Source organism: Phalacrocorax carbo, chromosome 2 (assembly GCF_963921805.1).
Source record: "Phalacrocorax carbo chromosome 2, bPhaCar2.1, whole genome shotgun sequence".
Classification (NCBI taxonomy): Eukaryota; Metazoa; Chordata; class Aves; order Suliformes; family Phalacrocoracidae; genus Phalacrocorax; species Phalacrocorax carbo.
The window spans coordinates 20,682,244-20,694,499 of record NC_087514.1 but is presented as its reverse complement, the minus strand read 5'-3'; positions in this window follow the sequence as shown (position 1 = coordinate 20,694,499).

Below are 12,256 nucleotides of genomic sequence, written 5' to 3'. Positions count from 1 at the left end.
GCACTGAAAGACGAACAGCACAGTCATAAATCTTAAGTGTTTCCAACCCAAACTGCATGTGTTTCTTGCTGCTTTATGGTGTTCACTGGGATGGCAGTCAAAAGAAGTTAGAGGTTTGAAATATCTTATTTTTTTCATTAATAAGTCAATGTAAAAAATGTGAACAGTGCTTTTAAACACAAAAGTGAGATTTGACGGGAACACGCACTAGCATGAATGCAAATTAGCTGCTATGAATAACATTTATCTTTCTTAAAAAAGAAAATTCAGCATGAGATTGAAAGAAATAAAAGCCTCTACATTGCCTTCTCATGCATTCTTTTATCTACACTTCCTCTGAGTCCATGACTTCCAGTGTCTTCCTGGGCCACAACAAATTTACAGAATCATTGAATCACAGAATGGTTAGGGTTGGAGGGGACCTCTGGAAGTCATCTGGTCCAGAACTTCACACAATACTAAAAGTGAGGCCGCACCAACACTAAATACAACAGGATAATCACCTCTTTTGAACAGCTGGTTATGCTTTGTTTAACACACCCCAGGATGCAGGTTGCCCTCTTGGGCGCTAGGGCCCACTGCTGACTCCTATTGAGGCACCATCAACAGCACCCCCAGCCCCCTTTCTGCAGGGCTGATCTCCAGCCACACCTCTCCCAATTTATACTTATGTCCAACATTACTCCATCCCAGGTGCAGAATCCAGCATTTGTTCTTGTTAAGTTTCATGCCATTAATGACTGCCCAATGCTCCAATCTATCTTTATCCCTCTGCAAGGCCTCTTAAGTTTATCAAATTGGTCAGGCATGGCTTCCCCTTCACCTCTTCTCCTGAAACTTCCTTTCCATCACTGAAATTTGCTCCCTGCTCTTCTCAGAAGTCTGTTTATCTCTCTTGCCAATTCTTTTTAACCATCTCACTTTTCCCATCTTGTCTGCTATTAATAGAGGGTAACACCTGATGAAGTGTTTCCATTGGCTTCTACCTGACCAAGACACAATGTCAAGGCAAACAAGTAGCCTTTCTTTCTGCCGCCCAAGCACTCCCTTTCTAAAAGATAAGAACAGAAATAAATAATAAACTGTTAATATGATTGCAATCCTAGCTGCCAGTCCAGCTAGCTTAATAAACGTATATATGTCTGTGTGTATTAGTACAATAAGGTAAGAAGCCTTTCTACTGTTTCTGTTTTACCAGTTGCCCTGGCAGATAGCTAAGATGTTATGTTAGCCTTGCAAGGAGAGGTGCAAGTGTAACCTGGTTCAGCATGACCTTCTAGTGACATCATTCCCAAAAATGGCGTCTGATTTTGTAGACAGAAGCTGAGTTGCCCCAAAGAGCTGCCTATGAACTTGCTACATTGTACTGAGGTTGACATCCCACAGCCCATAAAACGGGCAAGTGGATGCCCTACATGCTGTGATCCTCAGGCAGCTAGCCCCAGTCCCTTACTGGTACAGAATCACTGTTGTGTGGTCTCCCTAAATGAAATGTGTATTGTCGTGCCTTCAGCTGGATCACATCTGTGTTTCAAAATATTCTGTTGTATGTGCAAACCACGTGCTTTCAGAAAATACACAATAGCCTCTTTGAGTGAAATTCCTAGCTATCATGTGACCCCACACATACCATGACAATTTTTTTGAACAAGGAAATAAAACAATTACTGACTTCTGATTAAACTAAATTAAAATTCATTGTTTCTGTGCTGCATTTTCAGTCTTGCCTCCTTGCTCTTCCCCTCATCTTGAAGACAGACGGGGCAATACTCCTCCACTGCAAGTTACCCGTCGTGTGCGACTAGTTCTTCACTACTTGGGCTTCTGAAACATCTACCTGGGACAACCCTACCCTGTCACAGAGCTTTGGCAGCTAACAAGTTGTTAACACTGTTGGTAGTGATCAAAAGCAGAAAAGCTTTTTCATCCCTCAGCTGTAAGATGTTTTTCCTACTCACAACAGACAGCCCCAAACAGACTGTGCAAACACAAAATTACAGCCAAACCGCAGATCTGACAAGCTGCAATCAAACAAACCATTACTCAACAGATAAGCAAACAAATTAATTACTCCCAGGGAATGAGGACTTATTCCTTCCACACTAGCAGTCACACAAGAAGCTTGGTCTTTTGTACATTCTGCATTCTGATTTTGCTGAGAAAGAGGAAATGTGGATTAAAAAACCCCTAAAGATATGAGCATTCTTTCTGCCCCTATCCTGGGGGCCTATCATTGCTCCTTGGAAGATAAATAGCTTCAACAGATACCTTTTCTGTTCACAGATTTCCTGAGCAACAAAAATTTGAAAATTCAGAGGATATTCGGTGAAATATTTTTGTAGTTCTTGCCTGGATATCTGTTTTTAACTTCTAGCAGCTACTAAACCAGATGGACCCAGTGTGACTGCTGGTGTTAATAAGTCCCAGCAAGGCATGAACAGTCCCTCCTTATCCTAGGTACCTGCTAGCTATGGGATAAAGATTCTCTCCCATGAAGCAGAAGATGTGACTTCAAATCAGTTTAGGGAGCACATGAACCAAGTCGCCTGATGGCAGGTGAATGTTGTAATGAGGAGCTATATGGAAACAGTCAGCTACAACCTCACGCCTCCTTTGGCCTTGATCTGCCACTCATTGCTTAAGCAAAGGGAATAGCTAATGGCTATAAATCCTATACAAAGTGAAACCTCTCGCTGTGGCAAAGGTAAAATGCCTAAATCTTGGCAAGGGATTATGCACGACATTTCCTATTGGCTTGCCTAGGTTATGATCTGGTCAGAGTGCTGGCACTTGTCTTTTTCCATAAAATGTATCGGCAGCCTATATATAATCATGCATTGTGACCTCCCAAGAGATGGCAGGAGTCTAAATGCTGTGCGCTGCAGTGCCAGGGAACATAAACATTGCATGACACACGGCAGTATGTTACAGATTATCAGAAACATGATAGCTGTGTTAGTGGGGTGCTCCACACAGGCTAATTTGCCCAGCTCCTCAGCAGTTGGATTGCTTGTGGTAGCCAAGCTGCAATGTGCAGTACAGATGTATCCTGATCACAAGGTTGCAGTATCCTATGAATTTAGCCCAAAAGCCTGTAATTTCCATTGAACTGAAATATATGTTGGCAACATCTCTGATAGTCAAGTCACATTTTAAATCTTTAAATATTCATGTGGACATGTATTATTTTAGTATTATTCTGGTAAACTTAATGTTACTAACTCAGAATTGAATAATCCAGATCAGTCAGGAAACCGAGGTTTTTCATATCTCTGTCTGCTTTATCACTTTTTTTTGACTGATACCAACCATCAGCACACAGGCATGGCCATGGCCCAACCTATTTAATAATAATTGGACCAAAAGTGTGCTCTCTTTAAAAAGCAGGAAAGGAAAAATCAGACTTCGGCATCATTTTTGTGCCATGAACATCACATGGGTGTTGGATAAACTATTAGCTGTGGAACAGAAAGGAAGAAGAGAAACAAAGATTTATGTATCATATTTACATTTAAACAACAATTTGTCATAATTTGCTTATACAGAAATCTGCAACTGAAAGGTGAAACTTTGCAACCCCATATGAAAAGAAGAATAGAATCGAATGCTATAAGATACGACACAGAAGATCAGTGGTTTGGTGGGTTTAATAATGCATAGTTGGAGAACTTTCTTATAGATGCCAAGTCAAATTTTAGTAAACAGATGCCTGTTTAGATGTAGCAAGATACAAAAAACACCAAAGATATGACAAAACGTCTTACACTTGGATAATGAGACATCTGGAAATAAGACAAGATTTTTCTTTCTTATTGTATCAATTAAAATTCTAAAAAGTGTTCTCTCTAAATTTAAGAATTTGATTAAAGCTGAACACTATTACAGGAATTCTTGGGCTTAGTAAAGGGATTACTAAGAGCTTTACCCTCTTCTGTGGCTGCAAAAATCACTCCTTTTTATATTTTTTTATCTGGAAACTATTTTTGTTATTTCTTTCTATACAACTCCTAGCTTTACATAAATTTCAATTGTGAAGAGGAAATAATTAATAAATAAATAGCAATTAAATGCCTCAGGGATTAAGTACTACATAGCCAGTAATGGCTATTCATTATTTAGGGCTTCTGAAAATTTTTCCTTCTTCAGTCTGTTGTCAAAAATGATTGCCTGTTCTTAAAAACATAAATCTTTCTCTGTGCCATTCTTGCTGCTGCTTCTTGTATCTCTCTCCATATTCTGGAAAATAGGCTATTATTCTGACTGCTTCCTTTATATTGAAAGTGATATGCAGGCATAATCTCCAGATAAAGAGTCTACAATCTGGAAAGCAAGTAAGAAATACAAGCTTGGGGAAGACATCTAAAGTAAAGTAGTTTTACATGGAATACACATAGCCACATGTTAAAGTGTTGGGGTGGGGGTTAGTTAAACTGAAGCCAAGCACAAGTTTTGACTCTCCTTGGGTCTTAATCATGCTTTGTAAATGAGCACATTGACAGGCATGACAATTCGGTGCTGACAGGTGCAACATAATGCATACTAAAGGAAAAATACTTGAACTATGTACAGGTTACTGAATTAACTATGTTTATTCAGGAGATGAACATAGGTATTCAGGAGGTACTGCTGTCAGTGTGGAGGAGAACTTATACATAAAGCTGAGATGATAAAACATTAAAAAGACAACATTAGAGAATGCTAAAAAAAAAATTATTCTAACTTTTGGAAGTTGGCTAGTTTACCTTGCCGATGAGGTGTGCTGAAAGGATCACACTGTCACCAAGAAGATATTGCAGAAGTGCACAGTTCTGAGAAAGACCGGGGCCATGAAAAACTTGTGTGAAGGGAGACTGACGAGTTTGGAGTTGTTTACTTTAGAAAAGAAGCAGATAAGATGAGACATGACAAAAACATGAAATTGAATTAATGTAATATAGTCTCAGTCTCATAACACAAACCCAAACTCATCTCTGGAAAATGTCAGCTTTTTGACAAAACATAAAACTCAGAAAGCTATCAGTTGAAAAAAGTATCAGGGGTTGGCAGCAAAGGTTTTGGTTTGGGGGTTTTGGCAAAAGATCAGGTTTTCCATGGAAAACAAACCTTGCACTACAAAAATGTTTCTTAGAAAATTCAATTTTCTGCTAAAAACAAATTTGATAAAAAAAATGTTTGATCATCCCTAATTTGGTTACATAAAGTCCTAAGAGGATGTAATGCAGGTATTTGACATGTCTGCTAATCAAGGTTAGGAATTTCATACGAGGTATGAAGTATTTCACCAGAGCTTAGGAAAAATTCTGCTGCCAGCACTTTCTCTGCAAAGATGTCTCCTTTTTTAGACTGACTTTTCTCTGAATTGCAGCTAAGTTGGTTCTGTTTACCTGTAAGGAAAACTCCAAAATCACATCTTCAAGAACTTAATGTTCTTTTAACTATTATTGAGTAAAAATTTTCAATCAACTCTATTTTTATAAATTATTAAGTGCTTTATCCAGACATATTGCTGTTTGTTCTGGCTTTTGTCAAAAAGAGTGCTTCAGATGTCCCCTGATTTGTCTTAAAGGAACAAAAAAGTTTGCAATTGCTAAATTTCAGCATAGAAAATGAAGGTATGCAGCCATATCCATGGTTGTTTCTAGTTTAGAAGATGTAAAAAATGCCTAGAGCAAAGTATAGGTGCTCTTGTACAGATTAAGGGGTAACGAATTTGCTTTTAGTGTAATTTGTAATGCTACGTTTGTAGTCAGCCAAAAGAGCAATCTGTTCTTCTGCAAGATAAAGCATGTCAGTTCTCACACGCTCCTTTTTTAATGTGAAAATTCATATTTAGATAACAAAATATGTACTTTACACTATAAGCACTGCATAATCTTTTTCACTGAGAAACTTTTTCACTGAGAAATACTCCATCATTTTTGCAGAATCTTGGCAGGGAGAGGGGTTTCTGCTACCAGTGTTTCCTTGCTTTCTTGGGCATTGTGAAAAAGATCTTCTGAAAAGCTTTGAATCCAGATGTTTCTTTTCCCTTATGTGTTGACATACTATGCCGGATTCTCATCTCGCATCTGCTGAGTGTAAATCTGGAATATTTCTACAGAAGTCAAAGAAGGAACTGAATATAATTTTTGTACAGAAATGTGCCAAGAGTCCAGTTGAAATTTTTAATATCCACTAAGAGTTAAAATATTTGTTCAAATTCCATGACTATATATGACTGAGAAAACCAGACCACATCAGACTTACTCCACCTTTTAGAGCAGCTTCTAGTTTCAATATCTGATGGGGCAGCATTTCTGTGGATAACACGGTACTGCTGTGGATGGAAGGTGGGACCAGAGGAAGAAGGAAAAAGGTTGAAGAACTTGTCAGTTACAGCCCACAGGGCAAATCCAGCCTGCAGGGTTGAAACAAGCAGCCTCTTTTTCACACAGGTGATATTCTGCAAGAGTGACTATGTGCGTATGGAGCCTGAGAAGGCAGTCCCCACTAGCCAACTCGGATCTGCACAACCCAGAGTCAGAGGAGTGAGGGCAAGGCTCCACCCTCGCTTTAGGTTGCCTTCTCCATCACGTTCTCCCCAAAAGATCCTCTCTTCTTGCACCATCAAGGTCTTGTGCTTGGGAGAAGATTCTGGATCCCAAGTGGACGGAGACTCTAGGCTTTAACAGAGTTTAAGAGCTGTTTAGTGTTTCCTGTTGCCTAGCTTTAAGATTCACTGTTCTTTGAAGACTGAGTGCCCTAAACAGGTGTTATGAATCTTGTGCTTAAATTCCCCCAAGTCATCTTGTTACTTCTACAGACTCATGCAATCCATAATCCACCTTTACCCTTACACACCACCTCTGAGTGTAGCAACATTTCAGATCATGAAAATCAAATGTAAAGAAACAAGAGGAGCATCCTAAAGTAAGAGTTTAAGATGTTACAAATTAAGTCATTTAACCTTCTTCTAGAATCATAGAATCATTTAGGTTGGAAAAGACCTTTAAGACTATCAAGTCCAACCTTCTAGCTCCGAAGTGTGTTAATTACTCTATTTACCTATGCTGTTCTAAAGAATATAAGCATCTTAATATATGGCCCACTATGTTGGGATTTTTTTCCTCCTCCCTGACATTATCAATGTTTTTATTCAATTTTATTCTGTGAAATGTCCCAAAAAGAACAATCTCATAAAAACACAGTAATGGAATCTGTAAATTTTTAATCTCTCAGGGATGGCATTTCTTACCATGACTGTGAAAAGTCTGCCTTCTTCACCACACCTCTAATGCAAAAATACAGAGGGAAGATATGATATAACTGAGATCATGATTACATTACTCTGTAGTGAGAGATGCAACAGAATATATGTAAATAAAATTTGGAAATAGTATCACTTTTAGCTGTGTTGCACATTATCCCATCCACTTCCAGTCTCAAAGAACAATCTGAGTTTCAAGTTTGACTTGCTTTTGCACCACACCACTCAGGGATATGAACACGTCTGCTGTATCTGCTACATGACAGGGATTTAAAGGCATGGCAGGCAGATAGTGTCTTGACAAACTCATGCAAAGCTTCATAATCAGAAGTATCAAACAGACATATGCTTTTGAAAATATGCTTACCTGATAATTTATTAGGATCGAACACTCTATTTTTTGCTAGTCAGCAACTCTGAAAATCTCAGCTATTTTGAAACAATGACTCACACATGCTGATCATTTCCTGCATCTGACTTCCCTCCCATGACAAGCATTTCTGATAAGAGACCAGCTTAGGTGCTTCAATGAAATGTAAAAATCTTATTTCTGCTTTATTAAGAGCTCATTTCTTAAATGGCTAGTGCCTTGTTTACCTGGGTGGTGTACAAGGTCAGCAACCCTGTGTCTGTTTTTACTGACCATTTCCTGCTGATGAAAGGAAATATATTTATCAAACATATAAATCAAGTTTTGGTTTTCTTTGTTGATGCTGTTTGTTCCCAAAATTAGGAAAGATCCTATTTTTAATCTCCTTTCTTTCTATGAAACTATAAGAAACTAGTAAAGTCTTCAATTTTATATGTGATACACAGGAGGAAAGATTTTCCATAGAATATTTTGAAGAAAGTTCCACACATGAATATACTCATAACTGGTAGTTTTTAAATCTATCATTCTCCTAACAGAATCAAAATAATAATGCTAGAAAACAACAGGAAAAAATGTTTACCTGAAGTATTGCTCTTACTGCTCCCCAGTGAAGTAAAACTGTCCATGTAGAGATAAACTAAACAGACAAACCAAGACATTCCCTGAACTGGAAGTAGGAAGAGGCTGGAAGAATTTTAGATGGAAGTATTTATGCCTGATGTATTTTCTTTTTCCCTGATGTCCACTTATGGACATTGCTGGAGGCAGAATACTGGCCTAGATGGAGTTTTCATGGGAACGAGGGTGGCCATTATTGTGTTCTTACAAAGTTTTAAGGTCTAGTGAGATGAAAATGCAATCTGTCTCCAGCAGATAATATATTATCTACTGTGCTATTTTTCAAATAAAGGGATTCTTTACAGGCTTACAGACCACAGCGATGGCATGCTTCATCTTCAAAGCCCAAGAAATATTTTGACTTTAAAAAAAAAGGGAAGATGGAAATGGGATAAAAAAGTAATGCTCAAAACCCTGCAATGAAACTCTAAAGTATTTATAAAATCAAGGAAAAATCACACTTCTTTATTTTAAAATATGGCACAGTTCCACAAATAATATTACTGATTTTTTTTATCTTAAATTTTTTTAGTCATAGCTCTATTGCTCTATGTTTTTAATTAGGGAAGCCATATGCTGTACATTACTTGGCTTGTAAGACTAATAGTTGCTTCCATCTTCCCATTAAGGTCTAAAAGATTATCTAACTTATTTGCAGGGTTGTTTCATTCTATGTTCCTATAAAGAAGTAGAGCTGTTTATCTATTTCTCTTCTAAAAAGACTCTTTTTCCCATAGAAGGAAAACAAGAAGACACTTCAGACTGGATATTTAAGATAGCTCTAATTATCTCTGCTTTTCACAGTGAAAAACATTACTGTTAAAATTTAATAATGTCCTAAACTATAAATGATCCCTACCAAATACGAGGTAATATTTTCCTCTTTAAAACAAACAAATCATAATTCTGGAGATTGTTTTAAAATTATTCTGCCTATTCTGCAGCCATAGTGTTTGCTAGTATAATTTGGCACAGGCTCACTGACTTAAAGGGAGCTAAGCACATTCACTCCAATTGATGATTTGCTCATATCTGCACATAAAAGAAAGTCACTTTTAATTTGCCAAAAAAAACCCAGTATAATCCTGAAAGCTTGAACTGTTCTTTTAGCATCAGGAAGTTAAAAGCCCACATCTGGAGGACAATTTGATCACTTTGTCATATGTGACAAGACACGGTGAGCTGTTGCAGCCTTCCATCAAGTTGCCAGTAATGAAAAATAGTTCAACCTAGAAAGTCCAGACATCCATTATTTTTGAACATTACAAATATTGAATTGTTGTAACACATTTATGAACTCCACCAGTGTGGAGTGGCTGTTTAGGTTAGGGTGTAATTAAGATGCGCCAAGGAGGAATGCAAAAAATACCTTTTTGGTCATATTGCTATGACCTGTGAGATAAATGAAGTGCCCAGGTGTGTTCTCAGTGATAGTGACTGACATATTTGGAAGGTGCTGTATTGTGCCAGGAATGTGGACATTAATAAGAACTCTAGCCAAGAAAACTTCATAGCAGAGCCGTGTCCGATAAACTTACTTTGAATACAATTGTTATAAATGATCACATGCCAGTGAAGACAAACAATTAAGACCCCATTTCACAGACCATAGTTTGTATACTTACAGCTAAGCTTTCTTACCCCTCAAAATGGGGTGGTTTCATCAAAATTTCCCCCTGGAATGGTCCCTAACCTGTGTTAAGGGTCACAGTCAAGGTGTTTTTTGAGAAGGTGTTACCAGGCCCAGAGCCAGGCCAGAAGTGTGAGCTGCTAATGGCCAATGACTAAACAGCATAGACAATCATATGCCTATGCTTAGGTTCACCCATTGACCATCTCTATTTTACTAATAGAGAGAATTCTTTTGCAGCCAGGACGGAAAGAATTTCTCTTTGAAGAGGAAAACAATCCAGGAGTGCAGCACAGACTGGGATCCACCTGGCTAGAGAGCAGCTCTGTGGAAAGGGACCTGGGGGTCCTGGTGGACAGGAAGCTCAATACGAGCGATCAGTGTGCTGCTGCGGCCAAGAAGGCCAACAGGATGCTGGGTTGCATCAAAAAGGGCATCACCAGCAGAGAGAAAGAAGTCGTTATCCCACTCTACTCAGCGCTTGTCAGGCCTCACCTGGAGTACTGTGTACAGTTCTGGTCCCCGCTATACAAAAAGGATGTGGACAGGCTGGAAGGGGTTCAGAGAAGGGCCACCAAGATGACCCAAGGACTGGGAAGCTGCCATACGAGGATAGACCTGGAGAGCTGGGTTTGTTCAGCCTTGAGGAAAGGAGGCTCAGAGGGGATCTCATCACCATGTACCAGTACTTCAGGGGTAGCTACAAAGAAGATGGAGACTCCCTTTTTACACGGAGTCCCATGGAGAGGACAAGGGGGAATGGACACAAATTGCTCTTGGAGAGATTCTGATTGGACACGAGAGGGAAATTTTTCACACTGAGGACAGTCAACCATTGGAATAACCTCCCCAGGGAAGTGGTTGACTCGGCCACATTGGACGCCTTCAAGAGTCGGCTGGACAGGGTGCTGGGCTATCTTGTCTAGACTCTGCTCTTCCTAGAAAGGTTGGACTAGATGATCCCTGAGGTCCCTTCCAACCTGTGATTCTGTGTAGATTTGTGTTATTTCCAAACCTACTGGGGTCTTAACAAAGGCATCTCTTATAGGACAAAGATCTTGGCTGTCCTAGGGAGTTCTTCATCAAATTTCAGAGAAAGGACTGAAATGATATAGACAGGTAGCAAACAATAAGGAAAATCATATTTGAAATACTGAAACAGATGTTAGCAAAACAATTGGCATTTCAGTGCAAGAGTCAAAAAAAGGCCCAATGACCTTCAAATGAAAGGCAGTGAAGCCCAAATGTGTCTCCAAATGAGGAAAGCAGGTATCTCCATCTAAAATTAAAACCTTCAGTGCCCTGGCCTGTTTGATACCAATCTCTGAGACTCATGGTTTTTGCTGGTAATGTCACACCATCCAGATACAGTCAACTTAAAATGAGTTGGATTCACCCAGATGCTGAAAGTGTTGGCTGACGTAATTCTAAGTCTTTTCTGAATCATCTATGAAATTCATGATGTGTGGAAAAATTACCAATACCTGGGAAAAGGCTATTGTTCCTCCGCTTTTAAGAAAGACCACAGAGAGAACTTGGGATGAATATATCTGTCAGCGTCATTTCTGTTCCAGGAAAGACGGTGGAACAAACCCCTAGTAATCTAATGTTGACAAAGTTGTTAGGACCAATCAGTGTGCATCCACCAGGGACAAATCATGTTTGACCAGCCTGACTACCTTCTGTCACAAAATGACCATACAGGAAAACAGAGGGAAAACAGTGGACGTATCAGAGCTTGACTTTAATATGGCCTTGACACCACTTCCCATAGCATTCTCATTTGGAAGTTTAGGAATTATGGGTTGGATGGACACACTGCCAGTCCCAGTGTTGAGAACTGACTGGAACTATTAGGCTCAGAAGACAGCAGTCCTGACATCCTGTTTGTGGCTGGTCAGGAGTGCTATATTCCAGAATCTGATGCCTGGGCTGATATTGTTCAGTATATTCATCATTGGGATGGGGAATCAAATTGCACCTTCAGCAGTGTTGTGGACTTTATTAAATCAAGGGGAAAGAATGACATGCTAAACAACAGAGCTTCAATACAGAGTGTATTGAGAACTTGAAGACTAGATGAACAAAAAATTCATGGAGTTGAAGACAAGCAAATACAAGGTTCTGATCCTGACCTGGTCTGTGGGCTGATGTTTTGCCCTAGCCTTGGCCCATCCCCAACCCCAGAGAGGTGCCCGGTGCTTGGGGCTGGGGCTGTCCCCATGTCCCCTGGCTGCCCTGCTCCTGGCCAGGGCTGAGACAGTCCCAGGCTGCCAGACCCTGCCTGGGGAGCTCCCCCACCCCCCAGCCCTTAGGGAGTCCCTGACCCATGCTCTGCCCTGACAGTTTTGCAGCCAAGATGGGATGAGGTAAGCCAATCCTGGGGTGA